Source organism: Diaphorina citri, unplaced genomic scaffold (genome assembly GCF_000475195.1).
Source record: "Diaphorina citri unplaced genomic scaffold, Diaci psyllid genome assembly version 1.1 scaffold119, whole genome shotgun sequence".
In the NCBI taxonomy this organism is placed as follows: domain Eukaryota; kingdom Metazoa; phylum Arthropoda; class Insecta; order Hemiptera; family Psyllidae; genus Diaphorina; species Diaphorina citri.
Window position 1 is genome coordinate 1 of NW_007377556.1, and position 24,284 is coordinate 24,284.

The 24,284-nt window shown below is 39.1% G+C and overlaps 1 long non-coding RNA gene across 1 annotated transcript in view; it reads right to left on the minus strand.

The window, feature by feature from the left end:
- Positions 1 to 1,642: 1,642 nt before the first annotated feature.
- Positions 1,643 to 24,284, minus strand: part of LOC108254594 — a 100,156-nt gene continuing 77,514 nt past the window's right edge. The window contains exons 3-4 of the long non-coding RNA XR_001809919.2: positions 15,143 to 15,231; positions 1,643 to 1,676 (exon numbers count right to left, since the gene is read on the minus strand). This is a non-coding gene — a long non-coding RNA (uncharacterized LOC108254594). The remainder of the gene's footprint in view (positions 1,677 to 15,142; positions 15,232 to 24,284) is intronic.

Here is a 24,284-nt window from a genome sequence, read left to right on the forward strand (position 1 = left end):
CTGATAACGCTTTGTGCTTTAAACTTGTTAAGTACTTTGCTAGACGTATGAGTCCCCTTTGAGTACTTTGTAAAGTTCTACGAAGGAGAAAATGTAACACATAGAAATAGAAAGTAAACAGAATTTTAGGTAAAGAGAGCACTAGGGAGAAAGATAAGGAGGTGTTCGGAAGAAATGAGCTAATAAAATGACTGAAAAGCAGATTAAAGAAACTTATGGCTCGGTTTAACTTTCCTATTGTTAAATTTATGCCCGACCTTAACACAGAGAGTTGTGTAAATCAAAAGAGTGATGTCAAAGAAAACCCTTAAGGTTTAGGTCAGTCCTACCCCGTACCGACACCTTTACAGGCAAGGGCCTCTTTCAAGAGTTTTGATGAAGTTGTAGTTGCTTTGATTTGTTTGTTAAAACTTATTGTTTTTATTAGAAAAGCCTTGACAATGTGTTAACTCTTAGTTGTAAGATGTAAGATCGGCCATTAAAGAGTTTAAAACTCAGATCTTGGTCCTGGCCAAGTGGCCATTGATCTATGAAGTATAGCTCTTCGGAGATTTGCAAGAAACATATCAGAAGGGTCCTGGGTGATAAGGCAGGCAAGGGCCTCTTTCAAGAGTTAAAATTGGGATTTTGATGAAGTTGTAGTTGCTTTGATTTGTTTGTTAAAACTTATCGTTTTTATTAGAAAAGCCTTGACACTCTGTTAACTCTTAGTTGTAAGATCAGCCATTAAAGAGTTTAAAACTCAGATTTTGGCCCTGGCCAAGTGGCCATTGATCTATGAAGTATATTAGCTCTTCGAAGATTTGCAAGAAACATATCAGAAGGGTCCTGGGTGATAAGAAAGGATGAGATCCAGAATAACTCACCTCTGACACGGCAGCATTGGCGGCCCAGGAATTCCACAGTTTGAGTATCCTCGTCCCATGTTCGAGCGGCTTGTGTCCACTCTTCCATCGCTCCACAATGCTATATCGTGCCTCATCCCCTTTGCCGACAAAAGCCACCACGATTTCCCCCACCGTGGTTTTCTTGTCGACCCCGCGGTCGTGCCTCATCCCCTTTGCCGACAAAAGCCACCACGATTTCCCCCACCGTGGTTTTCTTGTCGACCCCGCGGACCCAGACTTGCTGCCCGCTGACCCAAACTGGGATGCTGGTCCCGGGATTGCTACCCCCGCCCGTGCCTCGTCCCCCTTCCCGACAAAAGCCACCACGATTTCCCCAACCGTGGTTTTCTTGTCGACCCCGCGGACCCAGACTTGCTGCCCGCTGACCCAAACTGGGATGCTGGTCCCGGGATTGCTACCCCCGCTGGGCGGCTGATGAGACACGCCCCCGCTTGTCATTGTGAAATGGGTGTCAGACCTGTAATCAGAGAACACGAGCCTTGATGAGAATATAAATCATACTTGAAGTCTTGAACACAATTTGGAGTAAGGCACCCTAGTTTCATACGCGGGTATGCGAACGACCTAAGCCACTAAAAAATAGAATAGAATAAAATATACCCTATTTATCCTGCTGGGATAGGACTGAAAAGTCGCTTTACCAAATTGTGTGTGTGTGTGTGTGTGTGTGTGACACCCCTATCCCTCTCCTCCAACATTTATCACCAAACTTTTGTTTTTGTATTCTGTATTTTTCCCCCGCTTGTCATTGTGAAATGGGTGTCAGATCTGTAATCAGAGAACACGAGCCTTGATGAGAATATAAATCATACTTGAAGTCTTGAACACAATTTGGAGTAAGGTACCCTAGTTTCATACGCGGGTATGCGAACGACCTAAGCCACTAAAAAATAGAATAGAATAAAATATACCCTATTTATCCGGCTGGGATAGGACTGAAAAGTCCCTTTACCCTCGCAGTCTAACCAAGGTCCCAAAAACAGAGGAGTTTACATAGCTGGTGACCTTACTTCTAAAGGTGTGTCCAAACATAGTCAAACAGCCGTCGATCGACGAGGTGAATCTATGTTGTCGAGGCAGTGTGGACGGTTCAGTCGACTATGTGTGGACACACCTTTAGCCTCTTGAATAAAAATAGTACACTTATGCTCAAGGATATTTGTGAGTCGTGTTTTCTGATCGTCACTTCATTGGGAAAAAACTACTCTTCACATGCCACTTTGTCAAATCTTGCTAAACGGCAACTAAGCCCCAAGGATTTCATCGTGCGCCTGCCTATATTGGATTAAAGCTCCCTATAAATCAGACAAGAGTAAATCATAGATAGATAATAGTGTTTGGTTTGAAGGTAACAGAACTTCATAGAAGTAGGTGTACCGAACAAATCAATACAACTGGCACGGAATTGCATTGTTTGATGAAGACCCAAGGATTTCATCGTGCGCCCATCTATATTGGATTAAAGCTCCCTATATAAATCAGACAAGAGTAAATCATACATAAATCATACCTAGTGTTTGGTTTGAAGGTAACAGAACTTCATAGAAGTAGGTGTACCGAACAAATCAATACAACTGGCACGGAATTGCATTGTTTGATACCCCCGCAGTCTAACCAAGGTCCCAAAAACAGAGGAGTTTACATAGCTGGTGAACTTACTTCTAAAGGTCGAGGCAGTGTGGACGGTTCAGTCGACTATGTGTGGGGTGTTTAGCCTCTTGAATAAAAATTGTACACTTATGCTCAAGGATATTTATGAGTCGTCTTTTCTGATCGTCACTTCATTGGGAAAAAACTACTCTTCACATGCCACTTTGTCAAATCTTGCTAAACGGCAACTATTTAAGCCGAAGACCCAAGGATTTCATCGTGCGCCCATCTATGTTGGATTAAAGCTCCCTATAAATCAGACAAGAGTAAATCATACATAGATCAAAGTGTTTGGTTTGAAGGTAACAGAACTTCATAGAAGTAGGTGTACCGAACAAATCAATACAACTGGCACGGAATTGCATTGTTTGACTCTTGATCTGGTTTATTTGGAATAGATAGCGAAGTTAAAGTAGAGCTGATGAAATGATATGCTAGAATGGTGTGGGTCTATTGAAGTGTCCTTGCCAGACGAAAAAGTTATGAAGTAGGTTTAGGATTTGGTTTGAAATTTCGCCCAATCTAAATGATAAGCCAGAATAGTGTGGGTCTATTGAAGTGTCCTTGCCAGACGAAAAAGTTATGAAGTAGGTTTAGGATTTGGTTTGAAATTTCGCCCAATCTCTCCATCTGTCATTGGATTTAGTTTTTTTTTTTTTGCAACCGGGCTTGTTTAAAATGGGCCAGTTGAAGTAATTTTTTCCCTTGAGACAAATGAAAATGGCTGATACCACACCTACCTATCTATTTTAACTATTATTATTATTTTATTTAAGAGCTTTTTACTTTTTTTGACATAAATTTAACAACGGAGGTCTTATCGTCCTGGTATCGAAGAGAGAAGGAGGAGACAATAAGAGAAAGCCAGCCTTTCCGAGAACGAACCTCAAGGTCACCCCGGGCGGGAATTGAAACCACGATCTAACGTCTAGAAGACAGGCGCGCTGCCTTCCAAGGTTGGCTAACCAAATGCTTTAACAATGCCTCATGGGCTGACTTTCGCTCCTAACTATTGATGAAAACAATAGAGACCGTCAAAAACCACATCAGTTTACACCGAAAATACTTCTTCCTGCTTACAGGTTCATGCAACGGCCCCGTAAGAACCTTATGGCGTGGGTGCCCAGAGGTCTCTATCACCATTCACTCAACAGGTCATCAGGTTACCAAAGTGATGCCCAAGTAGCCAAGTTGCCCAGGCTAATGACCCAGCATAATCTCCTACCCAGGGCCGTATGGGGGTGAAGGGGCCGGGCACCCCCCCCTTCTAGCTTCGTTTTTCTCTTGTACTGTGCGCCAGACTCCGAAAATTTGGGGTTGAGGGAGCCCAGCCCCCCCGTGCGTCACTGTTTGGACCCTCGAGGCCCTCGCCTCGACAAAATCCTGGATACGGCCCTGCTCCTATCCCACACAACCTATCATGGCTTTTAGGTGTTAATGTCCTCTTAGTCTTTTTGTCACTTTTGGGCTCTTTTAAAATGTTGCCATTTATATTGGCCGAACCGTGAATTTGTTGTAACCGACCCCAAGGAGACTTTTGATATACATACGTACATAATCTATCGAATCTCTCTGGAAAGTTTGAGCGAGCTGAGGTGAAAGGTAAAGTCCTGAAAAATTCGCATTCTTTTTGAGCCTTTTCTATGACCTTGAATAGCGGTCGAAACATACATTTCTGGGAACCCGTCCCTGGGTCATTTTAGCCGATAGAGTCACTATGTAGCAGCCATTAGAGTAGCTAGGAAGTAGCCATTAGAGTCGTGATAGAGCGATCAAGCCTTTGAAGGAAATTTTAGTTTTGTATTCAGTTATAGTTTTTTGTGAGATCCAAAGTTAGAGAAGAGGGTGATATAGCAAGGGGGATCTCATAGAAGGTGTAATTAGTACAAGTGAAGTTTAGTGGTTGAAAAGCAGTAGTGAAGAAAGTGATTAGTAGGAAGTGTAACAGATGTAAAGTGTAGCAGAAGACATTAAGTAAGTAGAAGAAAGACCGAGTGATTTTTCCCAAGTACTTTGTAATCAGTAAAGACCTAATAAGTTCAATAAGAGACCTTTGTTTGTAAGTGTTGAATAACCTGTCTAAATATCAATAAACATTTATGTGTATAAATATTCCAAGTTCTAATCAGAAGTTCGAAGTGGTAGTCTTTTTTCCCCATTCAAATTTAACAGGTTGTGGGTTGGGGGAACGGCGGGTTAGGAAGAAGAAGAAGGCGCAAAAAACCCCACAGGGGGGGAGGGGGGGTTGCCCTGAAGGTCAGCCCTTTTACGTGTTAATGTCCTCTTGGTCTTTTTGTCACTTTTGGGCTCTTTTAAAATTTTGCCATTTATATTGGCCGAACCGTGAATTTGTTGTAACCGACCCCAAGGAGACTTTTGATATACATACGTACATACATAATCTATCGAATCTCTCTGGAAAGTTTGAGCGAGCTGAGGTGAAAGGTAAAGTCCCGAAAAATTCGCATTCTTTTTGAGCCTTTTCTATGACCTTGAATAGCGGTCGAAACATACATTTCTGGGAACCCGTCCCTGGGTCATTTTGATCTACATAATTTATCAAATTATATTTATTTTTCTATTTTGCTTTCGATGAAGGAGGTAATTCTTTAGACTTTAGAGAACCTTTTATATGATGTGTTGTTGTGATACACATTTTGCAAAAACAATAGTTACCTCCTTACCTACCTCATAGTTTCAATAGCAAAGTGCCTGTGAAGTGTGCAATTATTCATCCATGACCTAAATCTAAGCTTTTATCTGGATAGCTGATAACGCTTTGTGCTTTAAACTTGTTAAGTACTTTGCTAGACGTATGAGTCCCCTTTGAGTACTTTGTAAAGTTCTAGGAAGGAGCCTAGGTATCTTATCAGAAGAAAAGATCATAGAAAGTGATCATTTCAACCTCGATCATTTCAACTACCCCCGGTCCCAATTAGTTGAAATAATCGAGGTTGTACTGCACTTATAACACGTAGTTAGGTATCTGCTATCCACTAATGTGGTTCCATCACCTCTAATGTTTTCACCTTCAAATATACCGTAAGATTGTAATGTAAATACAGAGATAAGTACTTCTTTCATTGTGGGTCATTTTGATCTAGGTACATAATTTATCAAATTACCTATATTTATTTTTATATTTTGCTTTCGATGAAATAGGTAATTCTTTAGACTTTAGAGAACCTTTTATATGTTGTCTTGATGTGGTGATAGGTACACATTTTGCAAAAACAATAGTTACCTCCTTACCTACTTCATAGTTTCAATAGCAAAGTGCCTGTGAAGTGTGCAATCATTCATCCATGACCTAAATCTAAGCTTTTATCAGGATAGCTGATTACACTTTGTGCTTTAAACTTGTTAAGTACTTTGCTAGACGTATGAGTCCCCTTTGAGTACTTTGTAAAGTTATAGGAAGGAGAAAATGTAACACATAGAACTAGAAAGTAAACAGAATTTTAGATAAAGAGAGCACTAGGGAGAAAGATAAAGAGGTATTTGGAAGAAATGAGCTAATGAAATGACTGAAAAGCAGATTAAAGAAACTTATGGCTCGGTTTAACTTTCCTATTGTTAAATTTATGCCCGACCTTAACAGTTCAAATGCCATATTGCCATGGCGTCATACTATTTTGCCATATTTTAGCAAAATTTAGAAAGATACCATAAAAAGCCTAAAAAAGGCTTATTTTGTCATGTTTTGAGAAAAAATGAATGCCATATTTTCCCAAAATAACTGCCACTTTGCTATGTTTTTTAGTGCCATATTTTGGAAAAATAAGTGCCATATTCTGAACTTCTCTGGTAATGTCTGTAATGAGTTAATCAAAGATAATGATAGAGAGGTGAGTAATTTATAGTAGGTACTCAGTTATAACACCGAGTTCTAATCTCCTAATTAGAAGGAAATGAGGAAGTAGAGTTGTGTTCCCTTGTGCACTTCCGATTATATTAGGCAGGTACTAGAAACTATAATTTTACGGGGGGGGGTCCTTAATGAATTTTTCGCTATCTCTTGAGAGTTTGGGCTCTAGAAGTTGAACAGAATTTTCTTGTCGGCAGATAGATAGGTAGGTAGCCCACATAGATACAATTTTCTCATTTATACATTAAGATTTCGATGAAGGTATTGGATAATACACAAACCAGGTGTCCTTTTTCGAGAGCCCTATTTCACGAATGACCTACACAATCTACATAATATTCTGCTTGTGAAAATATAAAAGTTTGATAGAGGAAACTGTAATTATTGAGGTCTTATCGTCCTGAAATTGAAGGGAAAAGGGAACAGGATAGGGGAAAGCCAGCCGTTCCGAGAACGAACATACCTTACCTGTTTAGGATAAAGTTTGCCCTGGTTTTCATAGCGAATAGCTCCTAGCGACCCAAAAAACATACCCCGATTCAAAGTTGTGACTTTAGTTAGAAATGAATAGCTCACCTCTAAGAGGGATTTAGATAAAAATTAGGTAGATAGAACCCACGCTGGGCCCTATTTCACGAATGACCTACACAATCTACATATATTCAGTTTGTGAAAATATAAAGGTTTACTTAATAGAGGAATCTGTAATTTTATTGAGGTCTTATCGTCCTGAAATTGAAGAGAAAAGGGAACAGGATAGGGGAAAGCCAGCCGTTCCGAGAACGTACATACCTTACCTGTTTAGGATAAAGTTCGCCTTGATTTTCATAGCGAATAGCTCCTAGCGACCCAAAAAACATACCGCGATTCAAAGTTGTGACTTTAAAATAAATGCAAATAATTATTGAAATAATTATTTAGAAAAGAATCTTCACAAATTAAAATAAAAAATTTAAAAGACAAAAATTTCAACTCCAGCGCTCGTAGAGTCAACACCTCTCTCGCAATCTTGGCCTGACGATGGGAATCCAATCTGAGTATTCCCGAAAGCTCACCAAACTTTCTTTAGTTGAATATCGAATCTCAATTGCTTTTTAAAATTTTCATTTTGTTGTGACTTTAGTTAGAAATGAATAGCTCACCTCTAAGAGGGATTTAGATAAAAATTAGGTAGATAGAACCCACGCTGGCTGTGAACGGGTTAAATTGGAAGTGTTATTGTTAGCTTTGTATTTTGACGACGTTGTTGTTGTCAGGTAACATTACACCCAAAACATCATTATCTTGAGGTTGACGAGTTTTTTCTCCTAACTGATGTTGGATGGAAGTAATTAGAGAGCAAAGTATAAACTTGAAATATGGTATCAAAGTATACACTTGAAATATGCTACCCATAAGGTGTTATGTTCTACTGTTTAAACTTCAAATTGGTGAAATATGGTATCTTTACTTGGTGGAGGGAATGTTACTCGTAACATACACAGGGATATTTTTAATAGTGTCAAACACAATCCATTTTGATGATTTTTTTCTCCAGTGTAGGTATTTTTCTCTTTGAACATTTCAAATATTCTACCTACTACCTACCTTGAAACAAGGTGTTATGTTCTACTGTTTATACTTCAAATTGGTGAAATATGGTATCTTTACTTGGTGGAGGGAATGTTATCATACTCGTAAGATACACAGGGATATTTTTAATAGTGTCAAACACAATCCATTTTGATGATTTTTTTCTCCAGTGTAGGTATTTTTCTCTTTGAACATTTTGCCTTTCTCTCTTTATCTCCCTCCCTCTCTCATTTCCTCCCTCGTCTTCCCTCCCTTTTCTCCCTCTCACTCCCCTTCCCTCCCACCTCTGTTGGTGGGTGTTAATAATTTCATTTTGTGCAAAATACATTAATATTACATGCAGCTTGAGTGTGTCTGTCCACAAGTCTATGCCATTATAAAATTTTAATCTTCCTCCTCCTTCCCCTCCACTTCTTGCTCTTTCCCCTTCCTTCCTATCCTTTTCCCTTTGTCTTTTCCTTCTCTATCTTCTGTACACTTCAAATTGGTGAAATATGGTATCTTTACTTGGTGGAGGGAATGTTATCATACTCTTAACATTGGTATTGGTACAGGTAGGGCCATCGGCTTTAATAAACGCCCTTGGTCACTGCGACCTGGTTAGATCTTTATGTTGGATGAAAGTAATTAGAGAGCAAAGTATAAACTTGAAATATGGTATCAAAGTATACACTTGAAATATTCTACCTACTACCTACCTTGAAACAAGGTGTTATGTTCTACTGTTTATACTTCAAATTGGTGAATTATGGTATCTTTACTTGGTGGAAGGAATGTTATCACACAATCCATTTTGATGATTTTTTTCTCCAGTGTAGGTATTTTTCTCTTTGAACATTTTTTTTCCTCTTGACAAGTTTTAGAACTCCCACAAACTCCATCTCCATCCCTACTTTCATTAAAAAAAGTGACCCCAGATTCTTTATCTCCGCAAAGAAGATCGGAAACTTAGCCAAGCGTGCCGGGAGGCGCGCGAACGTCAAGCGTTCATAGGTACCTATTCAAATTAGACCTCCCTGATCCGCAGTAACCTCACTGAAAATGGGTAAAAAAATGTTCTGCCTTTCTTATTATTTTATTTTTGTCAAGAGGTTTGATAGAGAGAACTGTAACTGCTAAGGTCTTATTGTCCGAAAGCGAAGAGAGAAGAAAGGCAGGATAGGAGAAAGCCAGCTGTTCCGAGAACGAACCTTATCCGTTCTGGATAAAATTCACCAGGGAGGGAGTCGAGCCGGCGACCTCCAATGTTCCAAAATAACGTTACAATTTACACGTGCTGTTTACTTCTGCCCCCCTCCATTTTTTGCCTTTCTATCTCCCTCCCTCTCTTCCTCACTCGTCTTCCCTCCCTTCTCTCCCTCTCTCTCCCCTTCCCTCCCACCTCTGTTGGTGGGTGTTAATAATTTCATTTTGAGCAAAATACATTAATATTACATGCAGCTTGAGTGTGTCTCTCCACAAGTCTATGCCATTATAAAATTTTAATCTTCTTCCTCCTTCCCCTCCACTTCTTGCTCTCTCCCCTTCCTTCTTATCCTTTTCCCTTTGTCTTTTCCTTCTCTATCTTCTGTATTTTCTTCTCCTTTTTTCTTCGTCTTCTCTTCCTTTTCCTCTTGACAAGTTTTAGAACTCCCACAAACTCCATCTCCATCCCTACTTTCATTAAAAAAAGTGACCCCGGTTTCTTTAGCTCCGCAAACAAGATAGGAAACTTAGCCAAGCGTGCCGGGAGGCGCGCGAACGTCAAGCGTTCGAACATTATACCACACCTCTGTCCGTAATTTATTGTACTGCCTCCTCCTTCCCCTCCACTTCTTGCTCTTTCCCCTTCCTTCTTATCCTTTTCCCTTTGTCTTTTCCTTCTCTATCTTCTGTATTTTCTTCTCCTTTTTTCTTCGTCTTCTCTTCCTTCTTAATTTTCTCTTTCTCCTTCAGATTCTCCTTTTTCATCCTCCTCGTTCTCCTCTCTATCTTTCGTTCCTTTCTTCTTCTTCTTCTTCTTCTGCATTCTTCAAAAAATCTTTCAGTATTATTGCTATTATTATTCCTCAGAGGAAGGACGATTTTTCTGCAAAAGTTCAAAACATAATCAGAATGTTGGTGGGAGTAACATTTTTGTGCAAAACTTCCAACATTTTGCTCATGTTTTTCATATTTTTTCCCTTCCCGATTGTACTGCCAGTAGATACAATAAACTGCCCGAGTTTCACAAATGTGTGTCAGTATATCTCGATAGGTCACATGGTTTGACCTCTCCAGCCCGGATGTACTGGTAGTTTTTTAGCCACAAAAAATAAAATCTCTCGCCAGATGGCTACGGTACATTTGATTGGTTTCCGCCGAGATCAATCAAGGCATCGATCAAGAGTTAAATTGTGGATAATCAAGTGGAAGATCAATCAAAGTGTAATCTTGAATGGTTCCGTTGTACCTCACATATTGAAATCGAGCTCGGATCAATTTGGTGAAATTTAAACCCGTTCATGACTAGCAGCTGGCTTTGTGACTGACTAATCGGTTGATAATTTAGCCTAGCGTGAAGGGGAGGTCCGGCGTCGATTTTTGGCAGGGACTAAAATCTTTATTTTTTTTCCGAAATCTAAGGGAGGGGTTAAGAGAAAACCAGCCTTTCCGAGAACAGACCTGATAATTGTTTAAAATAAAGTTCGCCCCGGATTCGCTGACTAATCGTTTGATAATTTAGCCTAGCGTGAAGGGGAGGTCCGGAGTCGATTTTTGGCAGGTACTAAAATCTTTATTTTTTTTTTCCGAAATCTAAGGGAGGGGTTAAGGGAAAACCAGCCTTTCCGAGAACAGACCTGATAATTGTTTAAAATAAAGTTCGCCCCGGATTCGATTTCATAGTTGATGAGCGACTTCTAATAATACTCGGGGAGCTACGAGGTAGCTACTATTCCTTTGGAGTACAGTAGCGATCTTTTTACCCAGATCATTCCAGTACTAATATCTTTTTCTTCTTCCCCCCCAGATTATCTTCCTAATGATTTGAGACCTAATGGGTTAATCCCATGTCGTGCACATCAAGAGTTAAGATTACAGAATTACACCGAGAAAGTTTACAACAATCAAGTGAGTATTCGCGTTTTTGGTGAATTTTTGGAGGAAAAAAAAAATCTTCACTTTTTTATAATAAAGACTGATGTTTAAATGAATTGCCTGATATTTGATGGTTTAATTTCCAATTCTTATACTTGTACCGGTGTAGCTGTAGATAAGAATATTAGGAACTGTAAGAACGGAGGTCTTATTTCGGAATCTAAGGAGGACAGGATAGGAGAAAACCAGCCTTTCCGAGAACAAGCCTGATATGTTTAGATTGTTTAGAAGTTCTCCCCGGGTGGGAATTGAAACCGCGAACTAGTGTTTACAAGGCAGATGCCCTACTCTCCAAGATACCTAGGCTGGCTCGGAAACAAATTGGTAGATCCAGATTCTGGTACTTTCTGGTCTAAGGGCCGTGAGTCCCTGAGGTTTGAAACTAAAAATAAAAAGCTCATGTAGATAGGATCGAAAACAAGATAAAACAAAGGTGATTGAGAGGCCGACGACAAACGCCGACCCCACCTGAACATGGAAAAGGCGAAGAAGAAGATGAAAAAGTCCTAGGTATCTTATCAGAAGAAAAGATCATAAAAAGTGATCATTTCAACCTCGATCATTTCAACCACCCCCGATCCCAATTAGTTGAAATAATTGAGGTTCTACTGTACTTATAATTATAACACGTAGTTAGGTATCTGCTATCCACCAATGTGGTTCCATCACCTCTAATGGGCGAAGAAGAAGAAAAAGAAGGAGAAGAAGTCCTAGCTATCTTATCAAAAGAAAAGATCATAGAAAGTGATCATTTCAACTACCCCCGATCCCAATTAGTTGAAATAATCGAGGTTCTACTGCACTTATAACACGTAGTTAGGTATCTGCTATCCACCAATGTGGTTCCATCACCTCTAATGTTTTCACCTTCAAATATACCGTAAGATTGTAATGTAAATACAGAGATAAGTACTTCTTTCATTGAACATAAACACTCTCAATTAACCTTTAGAGTTAGTCACACGTACATTATACAGAGTTAGTTATACATGGGTAGTTACATTAGTTAGTTCCCAATGAGTAATGAGCAGAGTAGTTCAAATGTCATATTGCCATGGCGCCATACTATTTTGCCATATTTTAACAAAATTCGGATCCATGCCATAAAAAGCCTAAAAAAGGCTTATTTTGCCATGTTTTGAGAAAAAATAAATGCCATATTTTCCCAAAATAAGTGCCATATTGCCATATTTTGGAAAAATAAGTGCCATATTCTGAACTTCTCTGGTAATGACTGTAATGAGTTAATCAAAGATAATGATAGAGAGGTGTTACGAGTAGTTACATTAGTCTGTTAGTTCCCAATGAGTAATGAGCAGAGTAGTTCAAATGCCATTTTGCCATGTTTTTTAGTGCCATATTTTGGAAAAATAAGTGCCATATTCTGAACTTCTCTGGTAATGACTGTAATGAGTTAATCAAAGATAATGATAGAGAGGTGAGTAATTTTTAGTACTTAGTTATAACACCGAGTTCTAATCTCCTAATTAGAAGGAAATGAGGAAGTAGAGTTGTGTTCCCTTGTGCACTTCCGATTATGTTAGGTACTAGAAACTATAAGTTTACGGGGTGGGTCCTTAATGAATTTTTCGTTATCTCTACTGTAATTATTGAGGTCTTATCGTCCTGAAATTGAAGGGAAAAGGGAACAGGATAGGTGAAAGCCAGCCGTTCCGAGAACGAACATATCTTACCTGTTTAGGATAAAGTTCGCCCTGGTTTTCATAGCGAATAGCTCCTAGCGACCCAAAAAACACACCGCGATTCAAAGTTGTGACTTTAGTTAGAAATGAATAGCTCACCTCTAAGAGGGATTTAGATAAAAATTAGGTAGATAGAACCCACGCTGGCGGCTTTACATTTTTAACATTCGGAAAAATTCGAATGAAACTCACGACAAGTGGGAACGGACCTTAAGAGTCAGAGGCGAATTTCCATCCGCAGGTAGGTAGGTAGGTAAGAGGTATATTTCCATTTTTTTTTCATCAAAACAACCTTTCGTGTTTTCTCCACCCTGGGAGATTTTTTGATTAGAGCTCCCATTCATAGTTAGCTCTCCTCTTTTATCTTTCTTGTTTTTAAACAGTTTTGAAGGAGAGAAAAAACTCATTTCAAAGAAAAATGCCCCCCAAGGGAAAGGAAAGGAGTGGAGAGATAGTGCTTTGTTTTTAAACAGTTTTGAAGGAGAGAAAAAACTCATTTCAAAGAAAAATGCCCCCCAAGGGAAAGGAAAGGAGTGGAGAGATTATAGTGGCGTAGCTTGGGAATAATCAGGCCCGCATCCGTGGTTCATAGCACTGTCGCGAAGTTTCATCTCAGAGGTGCTGGGTTCGAATCCTGGAGGGCGCGGACATTATGCAACCTTAGTCACCTTTATAGAAAATAAATATTTCTATATAGAAGTATATAGAAAATAAATATTTCTTATCTTTTTCAGGGATTTCGGGACGTTTGACTTATAGTCATCAGGGACCTCAAGAAGATTCGGTGGAGTGGCGTAGCTTGGGAATAATCAGGCTTGCATCCGTGGTTCATAGCACTGTCGCGAAGTTTCATCTCAGAGGTGCTGGGTTCGAATCCTGGAGGGCGCGGACATTAAGCAACCTTAGTCACCTTTATATATATATATATAGAAAATAAATATTTCTTATCTTTTTCAGGGATTTCGGGACGTTTGACTTATAGTCATCAGGGACCTCAAGAAGATTCGGTGGTAGGTGGTATCAACAAAGCGGTTGAAAAAAGCACAAGATGAATCCGTTTGGAGAAAGAATCAATGAGGTAACTATACCTAGGTAATCCATCAGTATTGTCCAGCAGTGGATACGCATCTAATCAGGCCAGCCACACAGCGTTCAGATCGTCTGACAGACCGTTGGAATGTCTGTGGCGGACAAACCTTCAGACCGCGGCCTTGTCAGACATTCGAAACCTGGGGTTGTCAGATGGGCTGAGCGTGAGTGGTGGGCATAACTGTTGATGATGAAGATGAGGTCGAAAGGTAGCTTAGATTCTTAGATTTATTGGTTACTATGTACCCTACCTCGGTGGTGTAGTGACCTACCTCGGTGGTGTAGGGGTCAAGGCGCTCGCCTGGTAAACAGGAGGGCGTGGGTTCAATCCCAGCATTCCCAGCCGAGGTATGGAATTTTATCCTCAATATAATTTGAGAATTTGACCACAATAATAGTAGTAGCCTACTGCTGGAGTAAAGGGACTTTTCAGTCCTATGCGAGCAGTATAAATAAGCACTATTATTATTACTACTACTACCTAACCTCTTCTGGACTTTCAACTTAACTTATTTATTATGTAATGTACCTTATGTTCGTTGTATTCGCCACTAAAGCAAAAATGGGAGAAAGAGGAAGAGGAGGAAGGTGATAATGATAATACCAAGTAAACAAGGCAATCTCTCTCTCCCTCTCATTCATTACATTTTCTTTTCTCTTTTATAGGTAGGTATTTCATTTCATATTTTTTTTCTATAGGACTCTCTCCTTTTATCTACCTTCCTCTCTTTCCCTCTCTCCTCTCCTCCGTTCTTTTATCTCTCTTTTAGTCTTTTTCATTTTCTTTTATGACGTCATTCGTTCTTTCTTTTCCTTTTTCCCTTACACTTCCTTGTTTTCTTTTCCTTCAAGTTTTAAAATGAGATTTTTAATTTTTTTTATTTTTCACGACCAAAAATTTCTTTTTAATCCCTGAGCAATTTGTTTGTTTTTCACGAGAGCACCTGCATGCTGGTGTTAAGCATGATGGTTGTAATCTCTCTTATTACTGATTCCTGTACGTCCTGGAAACTTGTCCTTTCTCATTGGTTAAAACTTTAGGTTGAATCTGAATTTCGAAAAAAGGGGGACTGTTAGAGCAAAAACTCAGTAGGAATTTATTTACTAGCAGATGGAGCTGAATCTTTTTATAAATTTCTTTGTTTAGACAACTTAAGTTGAAAGCTGAATCCTTTTGAGATTTTTTTTTCTCAATACACAAATGGTCCGCTGTAACAACTAAATAAATAACTCACCTTGTATGTGAAATTGAGGAAGAGACTAGCTTGCACACTTGCACAACGCTCTACTGAGTTGTCTCACAGCCACACGTTGAGAGCGAGATCTGAAACAGAAATTCAAAATTCACATTTATAGACAACAGAAATAGGTACCTATTCAAATTAGACCTCCCTGATCCGCAGTAACCTCACTGAAAATGGCTAAAAAAATGTTCTGCCTTTCTTATTATTTTATTTTTGTCAAGAGGTTTGATAGAGAGAACTGTAACTGCTAAGGTCTTAATAACGTTACAATTTACACGTGCTGTTTACTTCTGCCCCCCTCTATTTTTTTGCCTTTCTCTCTCTATCTCCCTCCCTCTCTCATTTCCTCCCTCGTCTACCCTCCCTTCTCTCCCTCTCTCTCCCCTTCCCTCCCACCTCTGTTGGTGGGTGTTAATAATTTCATTTTGAGCAAAATACATTAATATTACATGCAGCTTGAGTGTGTCTCTCCACAAGTCTATGCCATTATAAAATTTTAATCTTCCTCCTCCTTCCCCTCCACTTCTTGCTCTTTCCCCTTCCTTCTTATCCTTTTCCCTTTGTCTTTTCCTTCTCTATCTTCTGTATTTTCTTCTCCTTTTTTTCTCCGTCTTCTCTTCCTTCTTAATTTTCTCTTTCTCCTTCAGATTCTCCTTTTTCATCCTCCTCGTTCTCCTCTCTATCTTTCGTTCCTTTCTTCTTCTTCTTCTTCTTCTGCATTCTTCAAAAAATCTTTCAGTATTATTGCTATTATTATTCCTCAGAGGAAGGACGATTTTTCTGCAAAAGTTCAAGCATTCTTCAAAAAATCTTTCAGTATTATTGCTATTATTATTCCTCAGAGGAAGGACGATTTTTCTGCAAAAGCATTCTTCAAAAAATCTTTCAGTATTATTGCTATTATTATTCCTCAGAGGAAGGACGATTTTTCTGCAAAAGTTCAAAACATAATCAGAATGTTGGTGGGAGTAACATTTTTGTGCAAAACTTCCAACATTTTGCTCATGTTTTTCATATTTTTTCCCTTCCCGAGTAGGATGGGTATGGGTACTTAAATTTTATTCGAAATGTTTCGGATTTCATTTTGTTTTGTTTTTTTTTTTTTCCTTTGTTTTGTTTGTTCGGATTTTTCTTCTCAATTTTCAAAAAGAAACAATGATGTTTTCACTCTATTTCCTCGGGGTTCCCTTCCCGAGTAGGATGGGTATGGGTACTTAAATTTTATTCGAAATGTTTCGAATTTCATTTTGTTTTTGTTTTGTTTTTTTTTCCTTTGTTTTGTTTGTTCGGATTTTTCTTCTCAATTTTCAAAAAGAAACAATGATGTTTTCACTCTATTTCCTCGGGGTGAGAGGGAGAGAGAGAAGGAGATAAAAAAATAAAATGAGAAAGCATGTCGATAGGAGAGAAAAGAGAAAGAAGGTAGGAAATGTTGAAATGTATAGGAGAAAGAGGAGGAGGGGGAGATATGTACATATTTGTGGTAACTCATCTTCTTCGTAACTTTTCTGATGTTGGTTTTGGTTTTAATACGCTTTCGTTAAAAAAAGGTTAAGCTAAAATTCCTGCATGCCTTTCCATTATTGACAGGAGGGAGGAGAATATAAAAATGACAAAATTTCGTAGGACAAGATTGGAGAAAAAAACCTCATCTGTTTTAGGATAAAATCCGCCCAGGCGCGGGAATCTAATCCGCGACCTAGCACTTACAAGTCAGGCGCTCTACCCTTCAAGCTAACGTGGTTGGCTAAACTGCCTTTTCATAATATGAAAAATACCATTCTTCTCGTTGGTAAATAAACTCAACCACCAGAATAACCGGATTCAACTATAAAACCAAGCGTTAATTGCTCTGAAAGTTCCACATGCATTTGTCTAAGCAGATCTTGAGTAAGCTCATTGAAGCTTCAAGCCTTGTATGTACCTGTGTTACTTCAACCTCAAAACTTTAAGCTACCTGTGTTACTCGAAACATACATGAAAAAAATTCACTGGCCAGTAAATGTCAGGCGCTCTACCCTTCAAGCTAACTTGGTTGGCTAAACTGCCTTTTCATAATATGAAAAATACCATTCTTCTCGTTGGTAAATAAACTCAACCACCAGAATAACCGGATTCAACCAAACACAAACAACGAAAGAATCGCTGAATCCGTGGAGATGGCAAACATGAGATGAATGCGCATTACAAAAGTTCACTGACGAAAGCCAATTATTTCCATGAATAATGCTTGTGGCGAAGTGACAAAACCCCGGTGCATATTGTAACCTCGGTCCCTAGACACTTTTTGTCACCTCTATAGCGAGGGAGAGAAAGAGAGGGGTAGAGGGAGAGATAAGGGCAGGAGAGGGAGAGAGAGAGAGAGAGAAAGGGAGGGAAGGAAAAAAGTGCGCGAGAGAAGAAGGGAGGGGGAGAGAAAGAGAGATAGAGGAAGGAAGAGAGAGAGAGAGCTAGAGCGAGCAATCGAGAGGGGAAGGAAAAAAGAAGAATAGAGAAGAGAGGGGGAGGGAGAGAGAGGGAGGAGGAGAGAAAGAGGAAGAGAGGAGAGGAGCGATAGAGAGGGAGGGTTATTTGTCTGCCATACTTTTATCCAATTTTCATTCATTTTATTTTTGTTTTCCCCCTAAACCGCAGAACACACAGCTCGCCTCTCAAACACCGGAACATTAGAACTCTCCTGTGGCGTGGCATTGTTTGTTTTACAATAATAATTGAGTACCCCCAACACATATGAGGGTATGGACTTGATTCCCTAGTAGTCAGTGCAGGGCCGTTTAAACTTTGTCACCCCGGGGCTGACTCCAAAAACGGCCTTTTTTAGGTCCGGGCTACAAAGAGAGTTTAAAATCCGTTTAACTCTTGGATTAAGCAGATTGGTTAATTAATAATAATAATAATAATATATAAAAAAATGGCCAATCAGATTGATTGGCCTGGTCTTGTTCCAGGCCCCTCTTGAGTAGCCTTGGTCCGGGGCAATGGGACCGAATGAAGCCCCCCCCCCCTATTTACGCCCCTAGGTCGGTGGTTCGCTCAGTACCTACCTCATGAAATGGAATCATGTTGCTGAAATACGAAGCTTCCCCTGTGTGGCTTACAAATGGATTTGACATACAAAAGGATTTGACCTTTACAATAAGGGACTTTGGGTGCCGTTTAAGCAAACAATGTGACTTTGATTATTTGAACGAATGAAGAAAGGTCCAAGTTTTAACAAGTTTCAGTCTCATCCTAGCAGGACAAACGGAATATATGTACCTATTCTATAATTGACCCTATTTAAATAGGAAAAGGCCAAGAAAAAGATTCTTTTTACTTGACAGATTTTGACCTTTCTTTCTGAAAATTGCATTACTGCTAGTGACCCTTCACTCCCTAAACTAAAGGGTATAGTGAAGTTTGGATCTGACTCAATGACTGAGTATGAGCAGTGCATTAAAAAGGTAGTTTTTTGTTTATTTCAATTTATTGTTGTGTGTCAAAAGGGTACCTAATATGGTGTGTTATTCTTTTATAATTATTATAACTCACTAGTTTCACTACACATCCCTAGTACTGACTATATTACAGATATACAGTAGGTAACTATGTATACGTGTACCTTAAACACAAATAGAATTCCCTCACCAAAACATCATAAACATTGGTGGCAATTGATGATTCTCATGAAAAATATAACTGTCCAAATGTATTTTTTTCGTAAAGATCGTCAAAAATAATAAATAATCCGAAAAGGTGGCGGCGTGCCACCTACCTTTCTTTACCCTCATTGCACTCCTCTTTCCTCTAATCTCACTTCTGCTTCACTGCATTGGCGGCGTGCCATCAATTTATTTTTAAAGCATTGCACGAGACCTGTATAGACTGCTGAGGTAAAGGGATTTTTTAGTCTCATTCGACCAGGATAAACAAGGTATACCTAGTCTATTCTACCTAATAAAGTGGCTGTAGGGATCTGAAAAAAAAGCTCTACCCTCCCGCATACATAGGTAGGTAGAATCAAATTGGAGGCTGAAAAATCACAATTTCAGTATCTTTGCCACAACCCAGATTTTTATTCGAACGTGATGTGGTTCTTCACTTTTTTATAATAAAGACTGATGTTTAAATGAATTGCCTGATATTTGATGGTTTAATTTCCAATTCTTATACTTTCTTGTACCGGTGTAGCTGTAGATAAGAATATTAGGAACTGTAACAACGGAGGTCTTATTCCGGAATCTAAGGAGGACAGGATAGGAGAAAACTAGCCTTTCCGAGAACAAACCTGATATGTTTAGATTGTTTAGAAGTTCTCCCCGGGTGGGAATTGAAACCGCGAACTAGTGTTTACAAGGCAGATGCCCTACTCTCCAAGATAACTAGGCTGGCTCGGAAACAAATTGGTAGATCCAGATTCTAGTACTTTCTGGTCTAAGGGCCGTGAGTCCCTGAGGTTTGAAACTAAAAATAAAAAGCTCATGTAGATAGGATCGAAAACAAGATAAAAAAAAGGAAAAAAACAACTTTCGCTGATTTCACAGAGGAAACAAAATACATTTCAAACTTTGGGTCCCCCGTGTTTCCCTTAACTTGGGCGCTCCACCATTGAACCTAACTTTGGTGGAACTTTTTATTTCATTTTTGTTTACTTGGCGGAAGCTTATTCAAAGCATGTCGATAGGAGGTAGGAAATGTTGAAATGTATAGGAGAAAGAGGAGGAGGGAGAGATACATATTTGTGGTAACTCATCTTCTTCGTAACTTTTCCGATGTTGGTTTTGGTTTTAATACGCTTTCGTTAAAAAAAGGTTAAGCTAAAATTCCTGCATGCCTTTCCATTATTAATTGGTAGATCCAGATTCTGGTACTTTCTGGTCTAAGGGCCGTGAGTCCCTGAGGTTTGGAACTAAAAATAAAAAGCTCATGTAGGTAGGATCGAAAACAAGATAAAAAAAGGAAAAAACAACTTTCGCTGATTTCACAGAGGAAACAAAATACATTTCAAACTTTGGGTTCCCCGTTTCCCTTAACTTGGGCGCTCCACCATTGAACCTAACTTTGGTGGAACTTTTTATTTCATTTTTGTTTACTTGGCGGAAGCTTATTCAGTAGAGTTATAAGTGGGTACCTATCTAAGCTCATATGTAGGAGTACAAACCAACTTTTTCTTCTCCAAATCCCCTCGTAACAAGCCTCTCGAATTTTTCGCTTCCTTCATGAAGATTCGAGAGTGAATTTGCGGAAGATGAGATTTCAGAAATGAGAATGGAAGATGAGATTTCAGAAATGAAGAAGGTGTAAAGGTGTGTCCACACGTAGTCGACCAGCCGTCGATCGATGTCAACTGAACCGTCCACACTGCCTTGACAACATAGATTCACCTCGTCGATCAACGGCCGGTCGACTATGTTTGGACATACCTTTATATTCCAAGAAGTGTGTGACCCTCCAAATCCCCTCTTAACAAGCCTCTCGAATTTTTCACTTTCTTCATGAAGATTCGAGAGTGAATTTGTGGAAGATGAGATTTCAGAAATGAGAATGGAAGATGAGATTTCAGAAATTAGAATGGAAGATGAGATTTCAGAAATGAAGAAGGTGTAGAGGTGTGTCCACACATAGTCGACCAGCCGTCGATCGATGTCGACTGAACCGTCCAGACTGCCTTGAAACATAGATTCACCTCGTCGATCAACGGCCGGTCGACTATGTTTGGACATACCTTTATATTCCAAGAAGTGTGTGACCATTTTTTCTTCCTCCTTCTTCTTCTTCTTTGTCCTTTATTCTTCTTTTTCTCCTGTGGCTCGGAAAAGAGTTGTGACGTTAATCCCCTGGGTACTGAAACTGCTTTTACCCTCGCTTTCTCTCGAGGAAAGCGAATTTTCCATTTCGTTTTACGTGTTTTGTGTGTGCAACTGTTTACAAAAAACCGTACTGTTTTTGTTTATTTGCGTTGGGGATGATTTGAATAAATGAATTTTGTAACGTCTTCAACGGTTTTCCCTCTCAACGTTCCCTCCAACGTTTTTACGTTTCCCTCTACCGTTTTCCAGTTTCCACTCACCCACATTATTCGTTTATCTTTTCATTTATTTGTTCTGGTCTTGTTTTTCTTTCATTTGTTTATTCTGGAAAGCGAATTTTCCATTTCGTTTTACGTGTTTTGTGTGTGCAAGTGTTTACAAAAAACCGTACTGTTTTTGTTTATTTGCGTTGGGGATGATTTGAATAAATGAATTTCGTAACGTCTTCAACGGTTTTCCCTCTCAACGTCCCCTCCAACGTTTTTACGTTTCCCTCTACCGTTTTCCAGTTTCCACTCACCCACCTTATTCGTTTATCTTTTCATTTATTTGTTCTGGTCTTGTTTTTCTTTCATTTGTTTATTCAGGCGTCTGTATTAAGTCGCTTCATTCGCAGTCAGATTTCAGATTGAGTATTTTATATTCATAAGTTCCCAAATACAAATAGACAAATAATGACTGAAATATGTGCATTCTTGATTTGTTAAGAAGAAGCTGTTGAGTGAAAGCATTCGTGGGTAATTCTTAGAAAGGCTAACGTTAAAGGGAGTAAATTACCTAACCTTTGCAGCATTATTATTTTTTCAAGAGGTTTGATAGGCACAAATAATGACTGAAATATGTGCATTCTTGATTTGTTAAGAAGAAGCTGTTGAGTGAAAGCATAGGTAATACATATTAGGTATTCACTTGACGTGGGTAATTCTTAGAAAGGCTAACGTTAAAGGGAGTAAATTACCTAACCTTTGCAGCATTATTATTTTTTCAAGAGGTTTGATAGGGGGAACTGTAACTGCTAAGGTCTTATCGTCCCGAAAGCGAAGAGAAAAGAAATACAGGATAGGAGAACGCCAGCCGTTCCGAGAACGAACCTTATCGGCCGTTAGGGAATCGAAGCCGCCGCCTAGTTAAAAATGTAAGCAAGCCGCTTGCAAGGCTTGCTTACATTTTTAACATTCGGAAAAAATCGAATGAAACTCACGACAAGTGGGAACGGACCTTAAGAGTCAGAGGCGAATTTCTATTCCCAGGTAGGTAGGTATGTAGAATAGAATAGAATATGCCTTGTTTATCTTGCTGCGTTAGGGATAGGACTGGGATAGGTAAGAGGTATATTTCCATTTTTTTCATCAGAACAACCTTTCGTGTTTTCTCCACCCTGGGAGATTTTTTGATTAGAGCTCCCATTCATAGTTAGCTCTCCTCTTTTATCTTTCTTGTTCCCCTGTGTGGCTTTACAAATGGATTTGACATACAAAAGGATTTGACCTTTACAATAAGGGACTTTGGGGTGCCGTTTAAGCAAACAATGTGACTTTGATTAATTGAACGAAGGAAGAAAGGTCGAAGTTTTAGCAAGTTTCAGTCTCATCCTAGCAGGACAAACGGGATATAACAAACGGAATATAATTATGTACCTATTCTATAATTGACCCTATTTAAATAGGAAAAGGCCAAGAAAAAGATTCTCTTGACTTGACAGCTTTTGACCTTTCTTTCTGAAAATTGCATTACTGTTAGTGACCCTTCAACTCCCTAAACTAAAGGGTATAGTGAAGTTTGGATCTGACTCAATGACTGAGTATGAGCAGTGCATGAAAAAGGTAGTTTTTTGTTTATTTCAATTTATTGTTGTGTGTCAAAAGGGTACCTAATATGGTTATTTATTCTTTTATAATTATAACTCACTAGTTTCACTACACATCCCTAGTACTGACTATATTAATTAGAGATATACAGTAGGTAACTATGTATACATGTACCTTAAACACAAATAGAATTCCCTCACCAAAACATCATAAACATTGGTGGCAATTATTTATTCAAATTTAGGGAACTACATGCTAGACGAATCTTTCCTTTGTTCTCTCGCCTCTTTTCCTTCGTCTCTCTTTCTCTCCCTTTTTCTTTCTCCTCTCTCTCCCTCTCTCTCTCTGTTTCCCTTTCTCTCTCTTCGTCTCTTTCCCTTTCTCTCTCTTCCCTTTTCTCTTTCTCCCTCATTTCAGAATAATGATGAAGAAAGTATAGTACATATTGTCAAAAACAAAAGCATATCAAATGGCCTGTCTCCCTCTCACTTCCTCCATCCTTTCTCTCTCACTCTCCCTCCATTCAAATTTAGGAAACTAGATGCTAAACGACTCTTTTCTTTATTCTCTCACCTCTTTTACTTCGTCTCTCTTTCTCTCCCTTTTTCTTTCTCCTTCTCTCTCTCTCTCTCTGTTTCCCTTTCTCTCTCTCCCTTTCTCTCTCTTCGTCTCTTTCCCTTTCTCTCTCTTCCCTTTTCTCTCTCCCCTCTCTTTCTCCCTCTTTTCAGAATAATGATGAAGAAAGTAGGTATAGTACATATTGTCAAAAACAAAAGCATATCAAATGGCCTGTCTCCCTCTCACTTCCTCCATCCTTTCTCTCTCACTCTCCCTCCTTCAATTGAAGAGATTCAAAAGACAACATCAGAAGAGGTAAAAAGAGGAAGAGAGAGAGAGAGAGGAGGAGAAGAAGAAGAAGAAGAAGAAGAAGAAGAAGAAGAAGAAGAAGAAGAAGAAGAAGAAGAGAGACTGTGTGCTCAAGATAGAAAGATAAATTTACCTATCCTTCTACTTTCTCTCCCTCCCTCTTCCTTGTAAGCTCTGTTCAAATTTAAATTGGATTGCATTTGACTTGAACTCGGGGAAAATGTACATGGAAATTTAATTACACGAGGATACGTGAAACTATAATAAATAAACCCCGCCCTTGTCTAACTTTACAGTCGTACCCTCGTCTAACTCCCTTGCCTAGCTTTACAGTCGTGCTTATGTAGTGGAAATGTAGGCGTGCATGTAGCATTGATAAAATATACCTACCTAAAAATAGGAACCACGTATGCTACATAAATTAATACCTGGTAAAATGGCGCAGTTAAGTATGTGTGATTGTGAGGTAGGTAGGTGCTTTTTTTTTAATACATGAACCAGTTCATTTATCGATTCCTGCCCCATGCAAACTTTATCCTGAATGGCTTTCTCCTATCCTGTACTGATCTCTTAGATTTTGGACGATAAGAACTCCGTTATTTGCGACCTCCTCTGTCAAACCTCAAAAAAGAGAGAAAGAAGGGGGGGGGGGGTACACCGCTTTTCAGG